We start from the raw sequence: 15,522 nt of genomic DNA, 5'->3' as shown, positions 1-15,522 counted from the left end.
TCCTGTCTGCACTGTTTTTAAAACATAAGTGCAGAAATAGCTTGTTAAACTCATGCATTGGATAACAGTGCAACAGAACTGAACATGATTGCATTGAAGCATGTGCGCATACATACACTCACACAGGCTTATACAACTAGACATACATTTTAAAGTTTAGGGGAGCCAATAGAGGTTGTTTTGTGCACTACCTTTGCTCTCTACAATTTCATTCCCTATTGTTTTTATTATTATTAATATTATTATTATTATTACTGTTATTATAGCACCACAAAAATAGGCTGATGACACAATTCACTCCAGTACAAGGAAGTTTCACTCCAATAAACTTCCTTGTATATTACTTGGCTATTTTAGCCTATATATTTGAATTTAATTAATTTATTTATTTCATGGAATGACCATTAAAAAAATGTGACATGAATTCTCTATAAAACCCTTCTTGGCTATCTGACTAAATAATTAAAACTATACTAAGTAATAACAAAAAATCCAGCCTTTCCCATTGTGGAGAGGAAATTAGCATATATACATAATTTTAAAAATAATAATAAAAGAAATACTAATAATATAATATATTATATATATGTATAATAAAAATACAAAATACTACAATAATATATTACAATAATAAAATATCTATAATAGTATTATAATATTAATAATATATTAAAATAACAATAATTATAGCTAATCTAGCAAATTCACTCAATGTCCTGTTCTAAATGTTACCATTGGTGCATGACGTCACCTGAAGAGTTGCTCTCCTTTTTTGCTTACATATGGATTATTGTTTGAGTATCATGATAATCAAATTTGTGTTCGAAAGCTGCATGATTTTTGTCACTCTAGAGAAAGAATGGTCTTCATGTTAATCTAACAACAAACTTGGAATGCAAAAATAAATAACATTTTAATTATAATATTTAGGTCTAAACACAACATATAATTATCATGTCAAATGGGTCAGCATTCTTATCTTATTTTAATTATTAATCAGAATTAAATTAGTTTTCACGAAACAGTAAATAGTTCTATGATTGGGCAAAGTCGTGATTGTCAAAACGGTTGAGCCAATGAAATCCTGAGAATCTCTCGTTTGAATTTGAGCGCCAACTTCGCCTATAGACGTCACGTTCAGTCCGCCGCTGACACGCCCATTTAGGAGATTGGCTTCAATCCACTAGAAGAGACAACTGCAGGTTGTGCAGAGGGAGACGTTCTGGTTGTATCTGAAGTGTTTGGGTTTTACCGTCGTCACTCTGGACGTATTTAGTCATTTCTGGTGAGTAACAATCTGTACTTTTATTATTTTATGAGCAATTGATAACAAAATATGGCTAGGAAAAACTTAAGTTAGCGAGACAGCTAACTATTAGTTTAACTATTAGTAGTTAAATATTAACTGGCTGCAGCGTTCGCAGCTATATCTCCTATAATGAAGTTACTTTTAAAATAACCATGATGAATAAGTAAAACATTAACGTAAATATTTATAGAGGCCCTTTCCATTTGGGAATTTAAAGCAGAAGCAGGACACACACACACACACACACACACACATTTTATATATATATATATATATATATATATATATATATATATATATATATATATATATATATATATATATATATATATATATATAGACGTATATATATTGTGTGTGTTTGTTTTATATTAACACGCCCTGGCCCGCCGGCGGGCCAGAAAAATATGATATTTAATATCTGGCTGTGTTTATGAATAGTTATAGGTTCAATATAGACACCCAATATACCATTTTAAAGCTTAGAATCTCTGCTTTTCAGTTATATAGCCTATTTAGCTGTATCTCCTTTCAGAAAATAAACATTTAGGGCGAAATATGCCTTGGTTATGAAAATATTAAATCATAATTTTCATATTTCCGTTTATCGGACGTCCATATTTGATCGAATGCGGACATGTTATACACCATTCGAACCGTCTGCCCCTCCGGATTCCGAAACTGTGCTCCGTTTTAGTGTAGGATGTACGGTCCCTGAATTAGAGCTGAAAGAGCGCGTTGCAGCGCGTGTTCAGAGTTGAAAAATGCACAGGTTTGGTCCTGTAGTTACCTACAGTCACTCCCCCCCACCACCCCCCCCCCCAACACCCACCGCGTCCCCCACTCTCTTACCTTCAAAAAGAGCCCAGACTCAAGAAAATCCATCAGTCCAGTCTCCTATAATCCACAGTTATATCCACCCCGCGCGAGGAATAATGTGAGACGGAATCTAAACTTTAATTACGAATTAAAAGCATTTTATTCGACGCTGCTCCGATTCTGGCCCACAGCCAGACAGGGCGGAGCCTACTGGACATGACGGTATGAGAATGAGGTCTCTCAGCCAATCAGGTGGCGAGTTCGGCCAGCTGAAAGGCTAAGGAAGAGAGATGCTTGGCCATAGAAACTTTCTCTAATAGACTTTCCACTCAGCAGAACAACCGCTCTTAAAGAGACAGTGCGGATTTCTGTTTGTATATGAGTAGACCACACAAAAACCCAGAGTTTACTGCAAAATGAGTTATAAAAGTGGTATTTTTTATTCTTATAAAGTTTCCAGTCCTTTGGAGAAAGAAAAGACAGTTACTGGTTCAAATCACTATAACTTCTAACCAGTAATAGGTAGCAGTTTAAAATTTTATATGATGATTGTAAACACATTATAGTAAAATATAGAGTTGTCAAAACCCTTCATCCATATAAATAGTTCATTTTATGTGTCTGAAAATAAAAAAAAATAATAGAAAATCTGAAAAACGCCTAAAAAATTTTCTGGTTTTTACCATATATTGGCCATTACATGTTCAATTGAATAATTAAAATGCCTTAAATGAATTGTGTAAAGGCTTCTAAGTAATATTAATTCATAGAATTGACTCTAAATAATTTAATATTGGAGTGATAAGCCTTCAAATGTGAGTATGTAATTTCAGGCGGAAAATGGTAAAAATAGGCTTGGAGCTTAAGAGGATAACCTAATGCTGCATATCAAAGAGCTATCTACATCAGTTTTCTCATGTACTTGGCCCTGTACATTGCTGTGGTGCTGCCTTAGTAGTGGCAGGCCATGAAAACAAATAATAAATAAGTAATTCGAGACCAAATCAACTTGATCTCCAGTATATTAAAGACATCTGATAGGTCAATGTAGATTAAGACTGAAGACTTTACCAATTTATTTACAAAAGAACAAAATCTAATTTTGTCGTTTTATAATACTGCCATGTTATTAACATGTTTTGTGTCATGGTTTCCTTGTAGACACCATCTCAGCTGCATTCTAAATAAGGTAAGATGTTACTGAATGTAATGGAAAATTGTGTCCAGATTATTATTTGTTTTATCAGTAATATGTACGTCTTGTTTATAGTGGAAAGGATAAAAAGGTTGTGTTGCAGCAATAGCCCGTAACAGTACAGTCCATAAGCTGTCCTTTTCTAACAATGTATTTTCATGTATAGGAACAAACTAGAGCTGGGTGATATGGCCCAAAAAATAAATCTTCGATTTTTAAAAAATAAATCAGATTTTCGATTTAAATCGATTATTTTTCCCCTACTAAAAATCAAATTAAAGATGATAAAGAAATGTTGAAAAACTATTTTTTATTTATTTAGTTTTCACTTAAATGTCCCCCATGTGGTTAAAGTGCAACCAGAAACAAGCAAAAAAATAACAATTGTAAGCTGTGAGAACATCTAGTAACTTTTCGAAAGCTTTCTCCAACATAATTTAGGTACTGACACTATGCACCCTCAAACTTAAAAAATAAATAAATAAACCCACCCTCAAAAAACAAATAGAAAGAAATAAAATGGTGCCTTTTTTTTAAAAAACGTACAAAATAGAAAACAAGTACAATTTAATATGCTTTTAAGCTGCAGTTCCTCATCCAACCACTAGCCAGAGCTGCAGCAGCAGCACAAGCCCCGCTGTCTTTACACCAGTCACAGAGTTGCAGCCCAGCCACGGGCTACAGGCAAAGAGCGTCTGTAGTCTGCAGCGTTTTTACTGTTTCTGCAGTTCATATGTAGGAAATAAAGGTTTTAACCCTACTAACCGGATAATACAGTTCACTAAAGTTCATCTTTCAGCCCAACCAGCTAACAGCAGCAGTTTAAAGCAGCCGTCACGGAGTCACTGCTCGGATTACATTATAAACAGGTCAGTTAGCGCTGCTAACCTCAGAATTATATCTACTAGGTTTAGTGGTTAAACTGTTAAAGGGATACTGAAGACTATTAAAGGCTATTGGAGGTTATTGAAAGGGTTATTGGGGCAGAAATATAAACAGCCTTTACGTCCTCGTCCCTCGCTGCGGTGAAACTGTGACCTGGCTTTTTCCGTGCTGTACTGTTCTTTTCTTTTTTTTTTTTTTTTTAATATTGAGTAACTCCAAATTACTCGAGAAATCGTTTCACCCTTAGTATTTAGTACAAAATTAATTGAAAAATGTAAGGTGTGAGCACTAATGTCCCTCTCTCTTTAGAGGTAAAATTGAAAGGAACTACTTTTCCCATAGATATTTCATAGTCTGTATGGCCTACAGGTGGTCGGTCGCTGCTGTGCATGAGGTAATATAAAGCTATTTATCAAATGGGTGCAGCCAAAAAAGGCTTTCTGATGAGATTGATGCAGAATATACTGTATTAAAACAGTTCTGAAACTTTTAAATTTAACATACTTTGACTTGTTTCACATCTGTGATTTATTTTTAGACATGCTGGAACCTTACTGGAAGGACAGACACCTCTTAAAGGTTAATTACACTATAGAATTACAATTAAATTCACTGTTCAGTTGACTTCACGTTATTGTGTTTACATATGTATCTGGGGATAATGGAAAGTGCTCTGGACGCCAATGTTAATTAAGTACAAGTGTTGTGCAAAATTCAGAATTTAATTGAAAATGACTCCTAAATATTAAGCTAACAAATGCACCAGCTCAGTTAATTCAGTTCTGTATCCCTCTACAATGGAGCTCTCAGGATCTTTCACATTTTATTATTAAAAATGGTCAATTTTCCAGATTAATTTTAGGCCTACTGTAATCAATTTTGATTAGTTTTAGTTGATTTTTGGTTTTATTGTCTGTCTACACTGATGTTTTAAAAATCGTATGGCCATGAAAATTTGCCTTGAAGGCATGGAAAAGTTATGTAAAATCGTGAAAAAAAAGTGTTTAAATCCTGCAACACAGATAAGTTAGAATTAAGATGCTAGCCCAATATTAACCATATGGTGTTAACCACTTGCTGTCTGCTCGTCCCATTTTACACATGGCTGCTACAGCTCACCATGCAAAAGCGTGGTTTTGAATAAATCAGCGCCAATACATGGCTAATCATGTCTAGCTCTGTGTGCTAAGTGCAAGAGACCCTCTCTGAGAAAAAGAAGAATCACTGATTGTAAGGTTTGTAAACACAGTGTAATTTGATTCAGGCAATTCTAATGTGGTCATTGAGTCTCTGATACACACTGTGTATAGTAATGTCTAACTGGGAAAACGTGATGCATGTTTGCTTATGTAAATGTATAGCTGTATCTAAAGCTAAGAATGGTATTTATGTATGTCTGGTTAATAATGGTAAGGGTTAAGGGTGGTATATAATGTAAAGGAAGTTATATGTTTTTAAGGTATAGTTTATGGTTGTATATACTGGTGTATAATGTACAGCTGGTTAATTTTATTTAATGGTATGTAGGAATGTACAGTGGAGGAAATAAGTATTTGATCCCCTGCTAATTTTGTAAGTTTGCCCACTTACAAAGAAATATCATAAATAAAATCCAGAACATCACATTGTATAAATTGTATAAATTTATTTGCTTTTTGCAGAGGGAAATAAGTATTTGATCCCTCTGGCAAACAAGACCTAATACTTGTTGGCGAGCACAGCAGTTAAGACCTTTTTTGTAGTTGATGATGAGGTTTGTGCACATGTCAGGAGGAATTTGGTCCACTTCTCTTTGCAGATCATCTCTAAATCATTAAGATTTTGAGGCTGTCGCTTAGTTCTGAACTTCAGCTCCCTCATAAGTTTTCTATGGGATTAAGGTCTGGAGACTGGCTAGGCCACTCCATGAACTTAATGTGCTTCTTTTTAAGCCACTCCTTTGTTGCCTTGACTGTATGTTTTTGGTCATTGTCATGCTGAATGACCCATTTTTAAAGTCCTGGCATAGGGAAGGAGGTTGTCACTCAGGATTTTACAGTACACGGCTCCATCAATTCTCCCATTGATGCGGTGAAGTAGTCCTGTGCCCTTAGCAGAGAAACACCCCCCAAAACATGTTGTTTCCACCTCCATGCTTGACAGTAGGGATGGTGTTCTAGTCAGCATTTCTCTTCCTCCAAACATGGCAAGTAGAGTTAGTACCAAAGAGTATCAATTTTTGTCTCTTCTGACCACAGCACCTTCTCCCAATCACTCTCGGAATCATCCAGGTGTTCATTGGCATACTTGAGACGGGCCTGCACATGTGCTTTTTGAGCAGAGGGAGCTTGCGATAACTGCAGGATTTTAATCCATTACGGCATAATGTGACTCTGCAACATGAAATAAAGCTCTTATTTGTCATATTTTGTCACTCAGAGTTCAAGTAGGAGGGTCCCTTATCAAAATCTTGCTTAGATTCCCAGGGAAGTCAGAACCAACACAGGTTGCAGTTCTGGCCACATCCTAACCTGCCAACCAGCACTCGCCTGGAAGCAAGCCATAATCAGTCTAAAACTGTGCATTCGATTTTTTTAAATAATGAATTTATTTTATTTAACATTGATGTTTTGCATGCTAAATTGATTACAAATGTGCAAAGGATGTTAGAATTTCTGTACACATTAACATATTATTTCCCCCTATTAATTAACATATTTTTCCCCCTATTTTTACAGATGATGCAGTGACCACTGATTTAATGATTGCTAACAAGATCCTTGAGTGGAACTACTGTGTCCATCACATGATACCTTTGAAGATGGCTGACATTCATGATTAACTGTATTTAGTAATGGCTATGGTTGAGTGAATTGAGATTTGAAATATGTGCAGTGCATATATGCATTCTACAGATGAATGAGGTAGAAATTGGTCCTGTTTGTCCTGTTCCTGTTATTTTGGATGCACATTTATTATAAAAGTTTACAAATGGGGTGTAGGGGTGTAAATAAATATTGATCTTTAATGTGGTTTGCAATTGTGATTTTACTGTGTCAATTTTGTAAAAAAGTATCATTTAATTTAAAAATTATATTATCTATTTTATCTATATAATATTGCATTGTGATCAGGTTTCTAGATAGCTGTACATTTGTCTTTGGATCCCACTGTTCTGATTTGTTAAAATTTGACCGAATGTTTATACAATGATGGCATTATTATAATTAATTTGGAGTCTATTGTAAAACAACCCCCATATTGTAATCTGTATCATATCACCGCCATAGTAACCCTTTTCTTTTGTCAGTTGTCATGATTTGTTTCAACTGTAAAATATGTGAAAAATAAAGATTGAAAATATACATTGTTGAGCATGTATTTGGTTAATTACTTATGTTATTTTTTTTTTAAATGTATTTAACCAGTAGGATACAGTACTGTAACAGTGAAAGCTTGTGGAAAACAGTACATTGTAATAGTAGACATGTCATTTAAAGGTTACCATCTGTAAATGTATAGAATAAAGGCACTTATTGACAAATTTACAAGATTTAAAATACAGTAAAATTATTTTTTTTCCTTTAAAAAGCTGTAATTTGACATTTATCATCTGTAAATGTATAGAATAAAGCCACTTATTGACGGGTTACAAGATTTAAAATACAGTAAAATTTATTTCTTTTACTTAAAAAAGCTGTGATTTGACGTTTATCATCTGTAAATATAAAGAATAAAGCCACTTATTGACTGGTTACAAGATTTAAAATACAGTAAAATTTATTTCTTTTACTTAAAAAAGCTGTATTTTGACGTTTATCATCTGTAAATGTAAAGAATAAAGCCACTTATTGACTGGTTACAAGATTTAAAATACAGTAAAATTTATTTCTTTTACTTAAAAAAGCTGTGTTTTGACGTTTATCATCTGTAAATGTAAAGAATAAAGCCACTTATTGACAAAGTACAAGATTTAAAATACAGTAAAATTTATTTCTTTTACTTAAAAAAGCTGTATTTTGACGTTTATCATCTGTAAATGTAAAGAATAAAGCCACATATTGACAAAGTACAAGATTTAAATGAAAGTAAAAATATTTTTTTTTACTTTAAAAACCATGTAATTTGACATTTCTATGCTGTAAATTGCTTGAATAATTCTCTCAAGTAACATAATTATACCATTATTTAATTGATGTCAACCTTCAGATAACAGACTTTTAATGTATTAATGCAGAATTTTATAGGTTATTTTAACATTTTAGGAATGTTTAACAACAGAAAAAAACATGTAATTTACTATTCTTTGACCGTAAAATTACAGAGAACATATACAAGAAAAAGCTGTAATTTTACAAGAAGTCGTTGTTAAATTAGGTACAGTAATTTCCTGTAATTTTATGGTAATTGTTTGGCAACTTTTGCTGCCAGACATTCTACCGTTTTTTTACATTTTTTTTTTTTTACAGTGTGTGTGACTCTGGTCTGCAGAAGCTGAAAGATTAGTGGTGTTTTTACCGGAGATGGAGTCGCTCCACGCGGTTCTTGTTTTTCGCGACGTCAAAGGAGAAATATATCGCCTCTCCCCTCTCTCTCTCCCTGCTGAACACTGTCGAGTTAACTTCCAGTCGAGCTCCGTAAGTAACGACAGGTTAATTCCCGGGTTTGTAACTGAGCGCGCGGCGCTACTGCAGGAGAGGCGGGTACTGATTGGATGAGTACCCCGCTTATCCCGCCTCTCCACCTTCGCTAAAGTAGCAGTGATTGGATCTCTTCCTAACTGGTCCCTACCTTTCACAGAACTAAATCAGTTCTGATTGGATTTCGTCCCTGCCAAACATTTTCGTCTTGTTTTTATTCGTTGACCAAAATGTCAGTTAATTTCCTCTCGTTGTGTGTGCGGAGCCGCTGTCTGCCCCTCCTCCCTGTATGTGTGTGTGTGTGTGTGTGTGCAGCGAGATGGGACGAGGGGCAGACAGTTCCCTTTCATATCAGAGTGATTTCACCGCAAAATGTTATTTGCGTTTTGTCAGTGTTGGAAGAGCAAAAATAGGAAAGTACCGCAATGTAATCCTTTAATTTTAGCAGAGTAACTGTAATCTGATTACCATTTATTGAAGCAGTAACTGTAACGGATTACAGTTACTTCTAATTTGTAATCTGATTACGTAACGCCGTTACATGTAATCCGTTACTTCCCAACACTGTGTGTGTTGCCTTGGATGTTACGTCAACACGACAGGCAAATGTGTAGAAATTCAGACTAAAATTAATTCCTTGATTAGAACAAAAAGAACCAGCAGAACACAAAGACATAAAGGAGAACAGTGTGAAAATTTGAGCGGAAGAGAGAGAGAAAGCAATCACAAGGCAATGAAAAATATGTTAGAAGAGAGTTCAGGAGGGGCAAGAACAAAAAAGAGTAAGTAAAAGTCATTTCTTTTTTATACAATAATGTTAAGATTAAATGTTCTTGATTGGGATATAAAACTGTTATAAAATAACTAATGAAACACTGTTGTTACAATATTATTAATGATTTATGATGAAAAGCAATACTGATAATAAACATCTCAGAACTGTTATCCTGCTCTGTAGCTCCGCCCACCCTGTGAGATTTTGGCTGGATAGAGGGAGAATGGAGAGAGAGATGTGACGCAGTGAAGGAGAAAGGGAAAGAAAGTTCAGTCTCCTCCATTAGAAACAGGACAGAAGTCTGGATTCACTCGGTAAGTTCAGAACTAATGTCTGTTTTCTAACAGTTCAGTAATGCTGTAAACTGAAGAGAAATGCGCAGATATAGAGTGATATTTATTGATCACACTCACAGTGTGGTTTATGTATATTTAAAACGCATTACTGATTAATGTGGGCTTTGATTTGTTGTGTAGTAAAAAAAAACGGAGCTTGGTAAAGTTTCGGCCGTAATCTCGCTATTTCATATGAATCCGCCCCTGTTTTTTTTGTTTGGTAAAGTTAGTTTGATACTCGACATTCAGCGGATGTTCGCGTTTCGGCCGTTCTCGTGCTCAAATACAACCTCCTAAACTCTCCCAAATAACATTCTTTAAACGACAAATAACATTCTTTAAACGACAGAAAGAATAACATTCTTTAAACGACTACAAGCGTTAGATTTTCTCTAAACACCCAACTTTTCCGTTTCTCCGAGGATGTTTACTGAAAACAGCAGGAATCACTGCAGCGGCGCTGAAGTTCCTAAGGGACCGTCTGTAAAGTACTGACCCTCATTTAAAACGAAAACATTCACAGCGCATTTTAAGTAAATTTTGCAGTAAATTGCTACTGTAACACGGAAATATAAAAAATAAAAACTGAAATCACTTGTAGTCTTTAGAGACACGCTTAATGACCATATTTCAACATATATATATATATATATATATATATATATATATATATATATATATATATATATATATATATATATATATATATATAGCATTTGTAGTCTTTAGAAACACACAATGAAAATACTACAACTTTTGTGAAAATGGCTACTGTAACTCATCCATATGAAACAGATATAAAATCACTTGTAGTCTTTAGAGACCCACTCGATTAACATACTGCACCTTTTAGCAGGGCTGAACTGGGACAAAAAATCGGGCCTGGCATTTTTGGTTTAGAACGGCCCCTCATAATTAGCGGTGCACAACCGACTTGCAATTCATGTATGTGGGGTTACAGAGAAGCATAATGTATCATCAACATATTAAATATAAGAAGTTTAGTGTAGTGCTGGGTGGTATACCTTTGTGCAATTTTGAACCATAGAAACATGCTGGGTGTTCAAATACTGTCAGTCTAACTCGCTGTTCCCAGCTGTGTTATGATTTTAAAACTGTAATGGTTCTACTGGCTTAACTTATTCATTAATATATTTAGTTTTGTAAAGGAAACCTTGTTAAAGTTGCTGGTGTATCTTTTTTAAGGTCTGTTTACATTCCTCATTCTACATTCTTTAGCTGTTTTTCTTTTGTGGGGCAAAGTAAACATAATACTTATCAGAGCCTTAATTTAAAGCCTTAGTGTTTTATATTATATATATACTCCAAACAGTAGAGTAAGTCACAGCCTATATAAAAGCCCAGTCATGCAAAAATATATAAATAAACAATAATACAAAAAATATCGTGATATACTGTAAACCCCCCAGAATCTTGAAAAATACGTGATATGTATGTTTGGTCATACCGCTCAGCACTACTTTAGTGTCTATTATTAACTCCACCATTTTTGTCTGCTCTGTGCAGTTCAATTGATGTTTTATCCTTTTTATTGAAATAATCTCTGAAATTTCTCTGATATACCAGCTCAATTCTAATTCTTCAGGTTAAAGGTGCTTCCTCTTTTAAACAGCTATAACATGTATTTGTATCAGGTTACAAACAGGGCTGCTTTATGAATTCATGCGATGCAACTCTGTCTTAAAAACATTTGACACTGTCTTATTTTTATTCAGGGTGGGCATTTATTTTGTTAATGTTACTTTTATACTTTTTTACACTTACTTTAGTCATGCTTAAATTGCGAATCTTACTTATAATTTATCAGTTTTAAAATCTGTTATTTCACTTGTTTAAGTGCTTTTTAAAACATGTTAAACCACAGCATAGAGGCTACAAATTCAAACTACTATGCAGCCTTTCAACACAGCTTTAACCTAAATATCTAAAATGCTATGATGTAGCCTAAAATGGACGCTTGCTGCTCATCCAACACTTCTCAGTCTTGACCGTTTGCTACTTTATATCAGAATAAGAGGGCATGACTACAAGATTTTGGGAAGTATGCAAATACTGATTAATATTGGGACTAATCAATCGCCATTCCTCATATTTCTCATGTAATAGAGCTAACGTTACCTCATCACCTCAAAGTCCCTGTGTAATCCTAACTTTACTAAGGTCACCTGTTGTGCTACACTTTCCCGCTCTGTCTGTTCCTCGGTTTCTGTCACAAGCCTGCTCTCCCTGTCTGCTGCTGCAGAGGACACGGAGCTACAGCAGCGAACATGTCTGTGATTTTTACACATTTTGTAGCAGTTTTCCGGTCCCGCATTCTGCCGCTTCTGTTTCTCCTTACTTCCTCTCCTCTCACATACGCGCTCAAAACTGAACGTAGTGGGAGTTCCGTGGACCACGCGGAAAGAGAGTGGGGCTGCTCTTGTCCTATGTCCTTATTTGTTCAGTCCACTGTCTATATTGAAGATGTGCCAATGGGCCGGTCTCTTAGAAAAAAAAAAATCTAAACAGCATCGGCACCTGTCGGCCCACCAGGAAAATGCCCGGTTTAGTTTAGAAAAATATGACTGTTTTTTGTTAATATTGAAAAAATATTTTTAAGTAGAAAATCTTTAGCCCACTCATAAAATATAGATAGAAAATCACTTGTAGTCTTTAGAGCAGGGGTCGGCAGTTAGTTTTGGCCGCGGGCCAGGTGTTTTCCAAGCCATTACTTGGCGGGCCACAAAAAAATGAACCCAGGAAAGGAAAAAATAAATAAACAAACACACTGCTCCTCACGCGGTGCATTTATAGTATCGCTGCTCCGGCTACTGCAGGGAAAAAACGCCTTATAAGGAGATAGGAGCCTGAGAACGGGTGGAAACGCCCAGCGCGAGAGAGAGACGGGAAGGAGTAAAAAACTAAAGTTCGCCAGAGAAGCGTTTTTTTTTTTTGTCATTTTAGTTCAAACAACCTCACGGGCCAGATGTTTCACTCTTGCGGGCCACATCTAGCCCGCGGGCCGCCTATTGCCGACCTCTGCTTTAGAGACAAACCTGATGAACATACTAAAAAAGTTTTTTTCTGTAACAAGCTTATATGAAAAATACATATAAAATCAGTCTTTAGAGACACACCTGATGAACTTACTACAAGTTTTAGATAAAAAAAAATTGTCCCAGTTGATTTTTTAATGATTTTTTTTACTGTAAGAAATTGTTACTGTAACACGCTCATATGAAGTATAGATATTTTACTATTTTTTTTTTTAGGAATTCTTTACTTTCTTTACTTAAATTCCTACTGTAACACATCCATATGAAATATATATATATATATATATATATATATATATATATATATATATATATATCACATGTAATCGTTAGAGACACTCCTGATGAACAAACTACAACCTTTTGCTTCATATTCTTTTGCTGCATCTTTATGATTTTTTTCAAGATAAAAAACTGCTAACTGCTAACTCAAGAAGCCCCTACAATATATTGATATAAAATCCCTTGTATACAAAGATACACCTGATAGTCATATCACAACTATCAGTTTGGCATATATATCTTGAAATAAATTGCTACTGTGACACACCCAAATGATAAAATATAAACGTATATTAACCTACAGTTAGTGTTTTATCCTTTAGATTTACATATAATTTTCAAAGGTTTAATTTCCTGGGTGAAATCTGATCTTCTTAACATTCAGTAATTAAGACTGGCAGTTCTTCTTTAACTTCACAATTTATGTTAGTCAGTTTGAGGTAAATTACCCATTCTGATTTTTAGCCACTAAGTTTCATCCTAGTAGGAGAATAGACACATGGCAGATAATAAATCTTTTTTTATTTACTCTGCTGAACATTTAAAACCTATATTTTTGAGATATGTTTTGAAAAAGGCCTATCACAGATGTTTTTTTTTTTTGTGGCATATGCTACATAAGAATCTCCAGTTTATGTGATAGCTAAACCTACTCTCCAGATTTGGTCTTTTAATAACTTTAAAATTAGTTTTATCAGAGAGAAATACAAGGAGCCGGGGTGAAGTGGGTGGTATTGATTCAACACCCTGACCTCACCAATGCTCTTCTTACCCCAATCATACCCCGGGGTCCCAATACTTCTGAACATATAGTGTAAATTATATTTATATTCACTATGTGGTTAAAATGTATTTGTGCTATTGATTGTAACCTGTTGTATATAATTAACTTATTTAATAAATTAAGCTTAATCTTGTTTGTGACTCAAACATAAAGTCATCAGTAAATTGATGATAATTTGATGATGATGTTTGATTAGTTTGTATCTTTATTGCATTTAAGAATTAGGGCAACATTTCACAACCAGTTTAGTCCTAGTCACGGACAAGGGAAAGAATATGTAAGGCATTTTATTAAAAGTTGAGAACACACAAGGCCCCACATTCCAGTACATGTGTAAAGTTTTGTTGTGTTTTATTTGGCGGTGTGTCCATTAAAACACAGGAGGATAAAAAGACTGATACAGTTTTTCAGTATTTTTTACTGTGATGCAGAACAGAATCAGAATCAGATGCATGGATGGATAATGACTGATGCATGGATGAGGAAAGGATGGATGATGATGGAGTATGGTTTGGATGGATAAATGGATGAAGGAAGGAAGGTGATGGATGAATGGATGGATAAACAACTATTTTTTTCAAAACAATAACACATTTTTACTGCTCCAGAGCCATGTACAATCAATTACAGTGCAGCCACTTTTAAATAATAATAAATATAATTATATCACAGAAACAGCATTACTGTCGTTCTCTCCCAGCAGACATTATGTTTGTTATTTTTATAATATTTACTACTTAAGTGTAAAATGTCTGAATTATTGGCAACATATTGTCTACTAGTGATTGAGTAACATTTTCTTTATACCGGCGTTTATAAAATACACGTTTTTTAATAAAATATATAAAAATAGTTATTTCTATCTCTGCCCCTTTCCTGGACCAATAACCCCTCTTTAGCCCAACAACCACTCGTACTACTTACAGCAGTGCTGTACAGTGTGGAAATTAGAGCGGAAGAGAGAGAAAGAAATCACAAGGCAATTAAAAATATGTTAAAGAGGAGAGAAGAGAGTTCAAAAAAGAACAGAAAAGTAATTTCTTTTTTATTGATAATTATGTTAAAATTAAATGTTCTTGATTGGGATATAAAACGGTTAAAATAACTAATGAAACACTGTTGTTACAGTATTATTAATAACTTTATGATAAAAAGCAATACTGCTAACAAACATCTCAGAACCGTTATCCTGCTCTGTAGCTCCGCCCACCCTGTGCGTTTTGGATGGATAGAGGGAGAATTGAGAGAGAGATGTGACGCAGTGAAGGAGAAAGGGAAAATAAGTTCAGTCTCCTCCATTAGAAACAGGACAGAAGTCTGGATTCACTCGGTAAGTTCAGAACTAAAGAACAGAACTTAGTCAGAACCGGTTCTCAGGGTTCCTCAGATCCAGAACCGGTTCTTTAAACTCAGCTCAGTGTCTGATTCCACTGGAAGAACCAGGATCAGCATGGAGATCTGAA

General features: G+C 34.7%; 1 protein-coding gene and 1 long non-coding RNA gene across 2 annotated transcripts in view; both read left to right on the top strand.

The window, feature by feature from the left end:
* LOC111188498 (NACHT, LRR and PYD domains-containing protein 3) overlaps window positions 1-15,522 on the top strand; it is a 776,814-nt gene that overhangs the window by 644,080 nt on the left and 117,212 nt on the right. The window lies entirely within an intron of this gene.
* LOC111195350 (uncharacterized) lies at window positions 651-6,987 on the top strand. The gene is made up of 4 exons (XR_007429933.1): window positions 651-1,285; window positions 3,290-3,317; window positions 4,747-4,787; window positions 6,926-6,987. It is a non-coding gene; the product is annotated as an uncharacterized LOC111195350 (long non-coding RNA).

This window comes from Astyanax mexicanus, unplaced genomic scaffold (assembly GCF_023375975.1).
Source record: "Astyanax mexicanus isolate ESR-SI-001 unplaced genomic scaffold, AstMex3_surface scaffold_32, whole genome shotgun sequence".
Lineage (NCBI taxonomy): Eukaryota > Metazoa > Chordata > Actinopteri > Characiformes > Acestrorhamphidae > Astyanax > Astyanax mexicanus.
This window is presented reverse-complemented; position numbering and strand designations above follow the sequence as displayed.